The sequence below is a fragment of the Dasypus novemcinctus genome, chromosome 9 (assembly GCF_030445035.2).
Source record: "Dasypus novemcinctus isolate mDasNov1 chromosome 9, mDasNov1.1.hap2, whole genome shotgun sequence".
Taxonomy (NCBI): domain Eukaryota; kingdom Metazoa; phylum Chordata; class Mammalia; order Cingulata; family Dasypodidae; genus Dasypus; species Dasypus novemcinctus.
In genome coordinates this window covers 90,672,852-90,683,771 of record NC_080681.1, presented here as the reverse complement: position 1 = coordinate 90,683,771, position 10,920 = coordinate 90,672,852, and the positions used below count along the sequence as shown (strand labels likewise).

Genomic DNA, 10,920 nt, shown 5'->3' with positions numbered 1-10,920 from the left:
CCTTTTTTGGTTATTGTTTGCGTGTATGATTGTTTTCCAACCATTCACTTTCAGCCTCCATGAGTCTCTGGGTCTAAGATGTGTCTCTTGTAGACAGCATATAGATGGGTCATATTTCCTTATCTAATGTCCCAGTCTGAATCTTTTGATAAGTGAGTTTAATCCATTGACATTCAGTGTTATTACTTTCAAGGAATTATTTGTGTTAGCCTTATTTTGATTGGACTTGTGTTTGTCATGTTTTGTTTTGTTTTGTTTTTTTCCCTTCTCTTTTTGTCTTTTTTGTTGCTCTTACACTCTCCTCCAACTCTGCCTCTCCTGTTTTTTCCTTTCTTCCTGCAGAACTCCCTTTAGAATTTCTTGAAGGGGAGGTTTCTTGTTGGCATACTCTTTCAGTTTCTGTTTATCTGTGAATATTTTGAACTCTCCATCATTTTTGAATGCTAGTTTAGCTGGATAGAGTATTCTTGGTTGGAAATTTTTTTCTTTTAGTACCTTGACTATATCATACCACTGCCTTCTTGCCTCCATGGTTTCAGATGAGAAATCAGCATTTAATCTTATGGAGCTTCCCTTCTATGTGATGGTTTTCTTTTCTCTTGCTGCTTTTAGAATTTTCTCTTTGTCTTGAGCATTGCATACTTTGACAAGTATATGTCTTGGGGTGGGCCTGTTGGAGTTTATGACGATTGGGGTGTGCTGTGCTTCTTGGATATGTACATCTGTCTCTTTCAGTAGATTTGGGAAGTTTTCAGCCATTATTTCCTGCAACACTCCTTCTGACCCCTTTCCCTTCTCTTCTCCTTCTGGGATGCCTATGATACGTATGTTTGAGCATTTTGCATTTTCATTCAGGTCCCTAAGTCCTAGCTGGATTTTTTCTATCTTTTTATCGACCAATTCTACTATCTGTTTGATTTCCAATGTACTGTCTTCCACATAACTAATTCTCTGCTCTGCCTCTTCTAGTCTCCTGATACTTGCTGCAAGTGTATTTTTGAATTCTTGAACTGTGGTGTTCATTCCCATCATATCTGTTATCTTTTTGTGTATGTCTGCAATTTCCCCTCCAAGTGTTGTCTTCATGTTGTTAACCTCTTCCTTTACTTCATTAAATTTGTCGGTGATAAATGTTCTGAGATCTTTAATTACTTGTGCGAAGTTCTGCTCCCCTTCCTGGTTTTTAGTTTGTTCATTGGATTCAGCCATGTTTCCCTGATTACTGGTTTGGTTTGTAGATTTTTGTTGCTGTCTGGGAATCATTTTATCTTGATGGGTTTAATCAGTTCCTTAGCTTCTTTGTCTAGTCTTGGGGATTAATTAGCTGTTTTTTTGCATAAGTGTTACATCTTCTCTTTGTCACTTTGTTCTTCTTATTCTAATTTCTTATTGCTGGCTGAGTTCACTTTGAAGGAAAGTATTAGGGCCAGGGAAAGGCAATTGTGTAAGCAAGGAAAAAGTGTAAAGTAGTATTGGTGATAAATGTTAACAGAGCAACAATATGAGATCTGGGAGGATGGATATTAGATTCATGTAAGTTGTGTAGAGTTATAGCAGTAGATAGAGTACCTATAATGAAGTAGTCAACTGAATATGGGAGGAATATGGTATGAATTAAAAAGCTATTGTTTTCATGAGAGAGGGAAAGAAAAAAGAAAGGCAATAGTTTCAAGAGTGGATAAAAGACAGAAAACAAAACAAAGGTATTAGAAATTAAGAGTTAGACAATTTGGGGATCAAAAGAAATGGAGGTTAAAAATAGGAGAGACAGTAGATGATGGGGGATATCAAGATGTAGGGGACAGGGGATAGTGTAGTTACCAAAATCAATTCACACAGAAATGAGGCAGCGGAGAATGAGGAAACCCAGCAAATGTGAGGTGTTCCCTGCAGCACCTATTGTATAATTAAGATAAAATAAAATAAGAAAATGAGGGACAAGAGAGAGAAGAAAAAAAAAAGAGAAGAAAGGAAGAAAGAAAAAGGGGTGGGTAAAGGGAGGGGAACAAGTAGGGAAAGAAAAAAAAGATGTAGAACAACCACAACAGCAACAACAACAACAAAAAAAAATCTAAATAACTGAAAAAAAAAAGACTTTGGGGGATACGCTGGGAGAAAAGACTAGGAGATAATGCAATGTTAGCAATCAGGACATTAAAAAAATAAAAAATAAAATAAAAACAAAACAAAACAAAAAAGAAAAATGCAAACATTGACGGCTAGGACATTCAAAGACCTCAGATGGACTTCAGGGCATGATGGATTCAGGGATGGAAAGTCTGAGATATTGAAGACTCAAGAGGTGTGAGTCTCTGGGGTGTGGGCCACCAGGTTTTAGGGGACTCAGACCTGGCAACCTCAAATCTGGTTAACAGAGAGCCTGGGAGCACTGCAGTGCAACACAGCCTTCAGGGATCCCCGCAGCTGGGTGCCAGCCCTATGGGTGAGGTCACATCCACAAACTCTATCCTATGTGTCTGAACCCCACAATTCACTCACTCACTGGGGTCTATTCTGTGGATGTATCACCAATTCAACTTCAGGACACCTCCCACCCTGTAAGCCCCTGGAATGGCCACCTGGGGGCGCCTCTACACTGCAGCCAATTTAATGACACAGATCAGTAGCCAGGCCCAGGGGTGGGGCTCCAGCCGGAAATGCCAATAACAGAGTCCAAAACCGAAATTCCCATGCTTCACAAAATATTCCCCTAATCAGCTTCCAGACATCTCCCTCCCTGCCAGACCCTGAAACAGCCTCCTGGTGATGTCTCTTTATTGCTAGCAATTTAAGTCCACTGCAGATCAGCAGCCGGGCTTGGGGGGGACGGGGTTCTAAGCGGAAGCGCTATTATTTGTGTCCGCAGTCAAAAATTCCCCACTTTGCAATAAAACTCCCGTTTGTCTCCCCAAAACGGTCTGCAAAGGCCTCCTGTCCTGTTAACCCCCCAATAGGCCACTCAGGGCTTATGAATTCCCCAGTACCACAGAGCCTCCAGAAATCACCACCACAGCACCGGTGCCATGGCTCCACCCACCCCAGGAGGGAGCATCCAGCATGCAGCTCCCACCTCCATGTAATAGAATCTCAATTATATCTTATAGATGAATTTTCTCTGTTACCTTCCCACCAAATTGATGTCCAGACACTTCCTGCCCTGCAAAAATCCCAAAACAGCCTGGTCCCGAAGAACCTCCAATGCTGCCCAGCTGCTTCTTTGCAGGAGAGATTATCAGGTATGCTCACTCAGCCACCATCTTGCCTCATCCTCTCCGCTTTTTTGATTTTTGACTATGAAGTGATCATTTTCCTTTGAAACTTGAAGCATGGAAACTGAATTGATCCAGAGAAGTTTTTCATTTATTCTTGTCATTTGCCTAGGATGGAAAGTATTACTAATCTGTTATTATTTTAAACTAAATTATTTTAGTGAGGTTATTTTGGACATTGCAAGTAGTAAAAATTTGGGCTTCTAATCCTCCTGAAGCTAAGCTTTTGTTTAAAAGGTTCTCATGGAATATATTTTTTGTGCTGTCAGGACAAAATTTCAAATGGACAAGGTTCTTTCTTTTCTCTTTCTGCATGGAAGTCTGGTTGAGCATAAACTATATGTATTAGTCAGCTAAACAGGTGCTGATGCAAAATACCAGAAATTGGTTGGTTTTTAAAAAGGGTATGTATTTGGGGTAGAGGCTTAGTTACCAGGCCATAAAGCATAACTTGCTTCCCTCACCAAAGTCTGTTGCCATGTGCTGGTGAAAGATGGCTGCCAACATTCAGCCTTCCTCTTCCTCTTAAGGCTCTGTGGTCCCAGGTTCTTCCAATATCAGCTGTAGGCTGGGATAAGTCTCATCTCTCTCCAGGCTTAGCTGTTCTGTTCTCTCCACAAGGTCAGCTATAGGCTCTCAGGCTCTCTAGGCTTTGTCTTTCTCCCTGGGGCTCAGTTCTCTCTGGGCTCACTTTCTCTGCCATCTCTCATGTGTTTACTTCCTAGGCTCCAGCTCAAAACTCCAACTTCCTTTCTCTATGGTACAGTTTCCCTGAGAGTCCCCACCCAATGAAAGCCTTAATCATTATTAAATTTTTAAAAAGTGAAACCATTGAATTCAATATAAACTAATATACCCAGAGGAACAGACCAGTTTACAAACATAATTCAGTATCTATTTTTGGAAATCATAAATAATATTACACTGCTACACTATGTACAAAGAACATTTAACTATATCCTTTACATACCTGACCAAATGTAATCCTCACAACTACTTTATACTGTTATTGCCCCCATTTTACTGATGAGAAAATTAAGGCATAGGGAGGTTGGAATCTTGCCAACATTACACTATTATTGAAGGGATCTGATTTCATGTCTTGACTGTGCAGGACTTTGCTCCAGTGTGAAATATTTGTTGTTTGCTTCATCTGGACCCAGGCTCCACAAGGGATCCCACAGCTGTCTAGGATGTATTCCCTTCCTTATATGAGGCCACAGCCACTTGGGGCCACAATATGCTAGGATATAATGCAGGCTAGGACCTAGAGGACATGGTAGAGAGGTTGGAACAGGGTTTATAGGGCACCTTGGGGGATGAGAATGGAAAAGAGCTCTTCCTGCTTCCCCACCCAACTTGTGTTTCTCAATCCATGTATTACTCTATTTATTGTTCACACACTGTCTCTCTGAACTTCCAGGCAGGAGAGGCCTATGGGGAGTAGGGGGCATTGGTTTGAGAGCATTAGAGGAAGTGAATATGTAAGATATGAGTGTCAGGCTAAGGAGGTGAAATGTGAGATCAGGCTTTGCAACGTCTTGCTTGGGACCAACCAGGAAAACCCCAAGGCACAGAAGGTTAATTAAGAAGCTGCCTGATTTGTCCTCCCTGAGGATCAGGAGCAATATAGTAAAAGAGGACTCACCAGCTTTCTGGTTTTTCCCACATATAGAGCCCAGCACCAGGTAAGGGAAAGAGGTATTGAATAGATGGAACCAATGTAACTGTGTGGGCAATTGAAGTGTTTTGCAAGAGTACACAAGGATGGATATAAGACATGTAAAATTACACCAAAAATATATAGGGGCTGATAGGCTAAAATGTAAATCATAATGTAAAACATAAGATAACTAAAAATATAGAAAATTGTATAATCTAAAATATAAACCACAATGTAAACACAAATGTTACCTTGTTTGAAAGCTATTGTCTCAATATCTGTACATCAGTTTCAGTAAATATAGTATGAATATGTAAAAATATTATTGCTGTGGAAAGGAAAAGGTTTTATGTTGGATACATGGGAGTACTGTATATTGTATATATGAATTACTGTGATCTAAAACTCTTGTGAAGATAAGCTTAATAATTAGGAAAAAGAAAAGAAAAAGATAGGACATAGACACTGAGGAAAAGATGGAAGAAGTTGCCTTGCCAATTTGCATAAAGGACAACACTTATTGCAGTGATGGAAGGCAAAACATCGAAAACAAAGCTTTTGCATTTTTTAATTTTTTGATACTCCAATTTATTTTTACCTTAATTTTTCCAAGTTAATATGTATTCTATATCTAACCTTTAAACTCATCACTATATTCCATTTTACTAATAAGGGAACCTGGCAATATATTGGGCTTTACTTTTCAGGAAGTTTTGGATCACAGAGTGGTTCAACAATGGCAGCAGGGGAATACTGGTATGGGATGTTATTGACAGGGGACACATGGTTGGCAGGGAGTTCTATAGGGCATATATCCAGGGTACATAAAAATGTATGGATATTTTCATAGTGGATACAATTAAAAACAACAACTGAGGGAGTGCTGAGTTCCTAGCCAGGGGAGCTCTGTCACACTCCTTAAAGGAACAGCAACAATCCCCCAAGTGCAATGATAAAGACCAAAAAAGAATGAAGGTCTAACAATGAGCCCTTGATACTAATGAATATGCTTGTGAGCCTGTGCACCTGAAATAAGAACAAGGCCTAGAGCTGCAGAGTGCCTAAGAGTTACCTCCTGAGAACCTCAGGAGGTTGCTCAAATGTGTCCAGTCTCAAAGCCAAACTCAGCATGTAAATGCATTGCCTTCCCCCCAGCGTGGGACATGACTCCCAGGGATGAGCTTCCCTGGTGCTGAGGGATTACTACCAAGTACCAGCTGATGATGTAACTAGAAAATGACCTTGAATACAAGGGTCAACTTGGACCAGCAGAATATCTCAGTCTACATATAATACCAGGAGTTAAAAATGCTTTTTGACCTGAACAAAAGGGGGAAATGGAAAGGACAAATGAGTTTATATGGCTATGAGTCTCCAAAAAGAGCCGGGAGGTTATCAGAGGGGTTGCCCTTATGCACACCTGAGCAGAGTCCCAGAGACAGATAAAGTAGATACAACCCCAGGTATCTTCTGAGGGCTACAGAGACCCACAGGTTATACGGTTTTGGCAGATGGAGTTCAAGGCCATGTCAGTTGGCCCTTCTTTGGAGTTTGTGTTTTGTGTGATGGAGCTGGACTCAGATGGGATCTTTTTTCACAAGCCTCTCCTGTTACATTTACCAGAACTGTAGTTGGTGCTGGGGTTTAATATATACCCAGAGGATCTGAATATCTGGATGGACCATATGATAGCCAGGCCCTGAACCTCAACAGACTTCAACTCCTACACTCTGGTTTATTGGACATACCCCACTCAGCCAACATGGAGTTGAAGAAAGTCAACCACCACACCATGGAGCCAAGAGTGGCTACAACTGAAAGCAGGAGGATTGCATCCAGCATCCAGGTGGAATCTAAGCCCCCTCTTGATATAGATGTGGAGTGGACACAACCAATCCAAGGTCCACAGGATGGAGGAATAGCATATGGATTAGAGTGGACTTACTGATATTCTATTCATGAACTATTGTGATTAGTAATCAAAGAAAATGTGGCATTGGTGTGGAGAAAGTGGCCATGGTGGCTTCTGGGTTTGGGGAATGGGAGGAAGAGATGAGATGTGGAGGCATTTTCGGGACTTGGAGATGTCCTGGGTGGTGCTGCAGGGAAAATTACCGGACATTGTATGTCCTCCCATGGCCCACTGGATGGAACGTGGGAGAGTGTGGACTATGATGTGGACCATTGACCATGAGGTGCAGCAGTGCTCAGAGATGTATTCACCAAATGCAATGAATGTCTCATGATGATGGAGGAGATTGTTGCAATGGGGAGAGGAGTGGGGTGAGGGGGATGGGGGTATATGGGGACCTCATATTTTCTGAATGTAATTTAAAAATTAATTATTAATTAATTAATTTTTTAAAAAATTACCCTCCAAATACTGGTGTGATCTAGTTTTTGATCTTCTACTTAGATCTCTTTCCTGAGTACCAGGACTCTATGCTTAACTCTCTGATGGCCATATTGTCAAGAATACCCCATATTTCAAAGTCTGTATGTCTGTAACAAAATGAAATTCCCTGCTGTTTCCTTCCCCTCCCCATTTCTCTCTCCCCCACTTCCTCCTAGGTTCTGTCTTGTTGAATGGTACTACAATCAACTTAACTTCCCAAGCCTGGAACATTGAACTCATCCTTACTTCTGTCTGTCTGTCTCTCTCTCTCACTGCTTATATCCCTCAAATACCAGATCTTATTGATTCAATTTCCTACACCTCCCTCTATTGTCTCTTCCTTTCTTCATTGTCTGGAACATTAGCCTTCTTCTGTCTTTCCCCCATACCTCTCAATTGGCCCTCCTCCCATGCCTTTCCCTTATTTCCACCAAAAGTAGCAATGTGTCTAAAATCTAATTCTGAACTCATTACTTCTCTGAACTCATTATAACTCATCAGTGTTGGGAATGGATGTAGCTCAGTGTTTGAGCATCTGGTTCCCACATACAAGGTCCATGTTTGATCCCCAGTACCTCCTTAAAAAAACAAAACAAAAAATCCTCATCAGTGGCTGACCACAGCCTAAGGAATCAATCCATGCTACTTAGCAAGTTATACAATATGCTGTATAATCTTTTCCTTCTTGTAACTTAGACTTCTTTTCCAGGAATCTTCTCTCTTCTTATTACCATGCAGACAAGCTTGTTCCAGTCTTATTAACTGCATTCTGGTTGCATAATGCTCTCCCTTGGTTATAGTACTTTGTACCTGCTGCTCCCACTGGTTAACTTAGCTAATTACTGATCAGCCTTTAATATTCACATCAGGTGTGTTCTTCATGGGGCAGTCTGGATCCCAGAAACCTGCCCAGGAGCCTCTTCTATGGGCTGCCATGGTCCCTTGTCCTTACTCCTCTCAGCACTTATCACTTGACTGTCATTCATTATTTTTCTGTCTCCTTATTGTGTGATCCCTCTGAAGACATAGATTTTTATTTCTGTATTCCAGTGCTTGGCATATAGTTATGACTCCCAGCAGTATTTCTAATATAGGGCTAACCTCACTAGAATATTGATTCTACATTCCTGTTTTCACAACTAGACTGTAAGCCTTGAAGATTAGGAATATACCTCAGTTGTTCTTGTCTCATCACCTCCCAACACAAGGCCCAATAGGTAATATGTGTTTAGTCATTGTTTGTTCACCATTCAGCGAATGATACCATAAGCAAGGAGACTTTATAGGATTAACATTATTGAACACCTGCTCTGTGATAGTCACAGTGCTAGGCTTCATTTATATCATGTCGTACTTATCCCAAGATACCTTTCTGGTTATTCCCATTTTACAGAGAAGCATATTGAGAATCAAGGAGATTAAATTATTGACCAAAGTCAGAATGAAAATATCAGGAATTGAACTCACATCCACTGATTCAAAGTATCTTCTTTTACACTACAAAGCACTACTTCCTATGACACCATTAACAAGGGAATCAGCTTTGAAGAGATAAACTAATCCCAAGCTCAGAACATTATCCTGGCTCCCTGTCAATGATGAATATCAGCTCCAGGAGAGAAAGTCTCCAAGGCTCAAATTACCTTTAGGATGATCATTTCCACAAGGCTGGAGAAATTCAAAGATGCAAAAGTTGTCTTTAAACAAAGTAGACGACTGTTATTCTGCCTCAATTACAGTTTTAGAGTCAAGAAGGAAGGCATTCCCATTCAGGTGTGGATATGACCAGGAAGAGGCAGACTGGGTGAGACTATCTAAAATAAAATCATGTGTAAGAAAGCCTCCAGAGACTTAGAGTCAAGAAACACAGACATGGGTAAAATTGTCTACAATCTTTCAATATTTCAGGAGCCATTATTTCTTACCCACATTTCTGAATCTCTCTATTTCTCTATAGTGAGCCAAAGTTTAAAGCGCCAAAGCTTGAATGCTTTTTTTAAAAGAAAGAGGGGAAATGTCAAATCTTCATCATCCCCTACTGCAGCCAGGACTAGGGGAGAAGACTCCTAAACAAAACACTAAGAATGGTAGCTCCTGGAGGAGTGAAAAACAGGAAGCCTGAAGGAAGGGAAGGAAATGAAACCCTAAGGGTCCTGAGAAAAGATTTTGGGCCTGACAAGTAGAAAATTCCACAAAGGTTTGCCTCCCCTCCTCACATTTATCCTTACCCCAGGTGGACTTCAGTCTCTGCCCTGATATTAATCCAAACTAAGATCCAAATAACCACTGACCTTGTCAGCTACTGAGTTACCATGGTGCCTGAATATTCATCCTAGTCCAGGCCACTAGTAGGACCACTTCTCTTTCTGCAGTTACAGGAGAATACAGGACTTCCCCTGGGAGAATTACAGCTCTGGGTCTGAGTTCATCCTTTTGGGCTTCTCCAGAGATTCCCAAATCAATGCAATCCTTTTCAACATCTTCCTCTTTGTCTACCTCTCTACACTTGTGGGCAATGGGCTCATTGTTATCCTAATTCACCTTGACTCCTGCCTCCACACTCCTGTATTTCTTCCTCAGTGTCCTCTCCATGCTGAACATGAGCTATGTCACAACCACTGTGCCATAGATGTTTGTTCATCTGGTCTGCCAGAAGAAAACTATCTCCTATGTTAGGTGCATGACCCAGATCTACCTATTCCTGGTATTGGGCATCAGTGAGAGCTAGCTCTTTTCTGCCATGGCGTATGATAGATATGTAGCCATCTGCTACCCACTTGGATACAAAGTTATCATGAGCCCATGGCTGTGTGGTACATTGGTGATCTTTTGTGGACTTTGGGGTGGCAGTTGATCCTTAGTCTACACAGTCTTCACCATGTGCCTGCCCTACTGAGGCCCCAGTGAGATTAACCCACTTCTGTGAGGTTCCTGCAGTCTTGAAGCTGGCCTATGCAGATACGTCCTCCAATGATCAGGTAGAATTCATTCTGGGCTTCATCCTCCTCCTGGTACCTCTTTCATTCATTCTGTCTTATGTCTGCATCTTTGCCACCATCTTGAGAATCTTTCAGTTCAGGGCTGACTCAAGGCCTTCTCCACCTATGCATCCCACATTACTGTGGTCACCATGTTCTGTGTTCCAGTCATGTTTATGTACATGAACCCCAGGTCCAATGTCTCCCCAAAGAAACTGGCCCTGTTCTACAATTGTCATTTCTGCCTTCTTCAACCCCATCATCTACAGTCTCAGAAACAAAGATATGAAGACAGCTTTCCCAAAGTTAACAGGCAGGGGCAGAACTTGAGGGTTGAGAAGCAAATGGAGCACAGATGACCACAACTAGACCTGAAACCATAGGCTTGTGGCCCTTCCACTGTGTTCTCTCCCATCACCCAGTGGACACACAAGAATCATTTACTTGGTGGTTTAATTTAGATGATGCATAATAGTGCCTGGCATGGGATCTACTGATGATTCCAGCTCCTGGGCAATCCTCAAACACTGAGAGACCCAACTTTGTACAAAATGTCAAGGCAGTTCCTATGTCTGATTCATTTATGTTTCCTCAATGCCCAACAAAAGGTGTAGC

The 10,920-nt window shown here is 41.4% G+C and overlaps 1 pseudogene; it reads left to right on the top strand.

Annotated features, from left to right (window-relative positions):
* The first annotated feature begins 9,108 nt into the window (after nucleotides 1-9,108).
* On the top strand, nucleotides 9,109-10,635 carry LOC101441392 (olfactory receptor 2D3-like; annotated as a pseudogene).
* The last annotated feature ends 285 nt before the right edge of the window (nucleotides 10,636-10,920 follow it).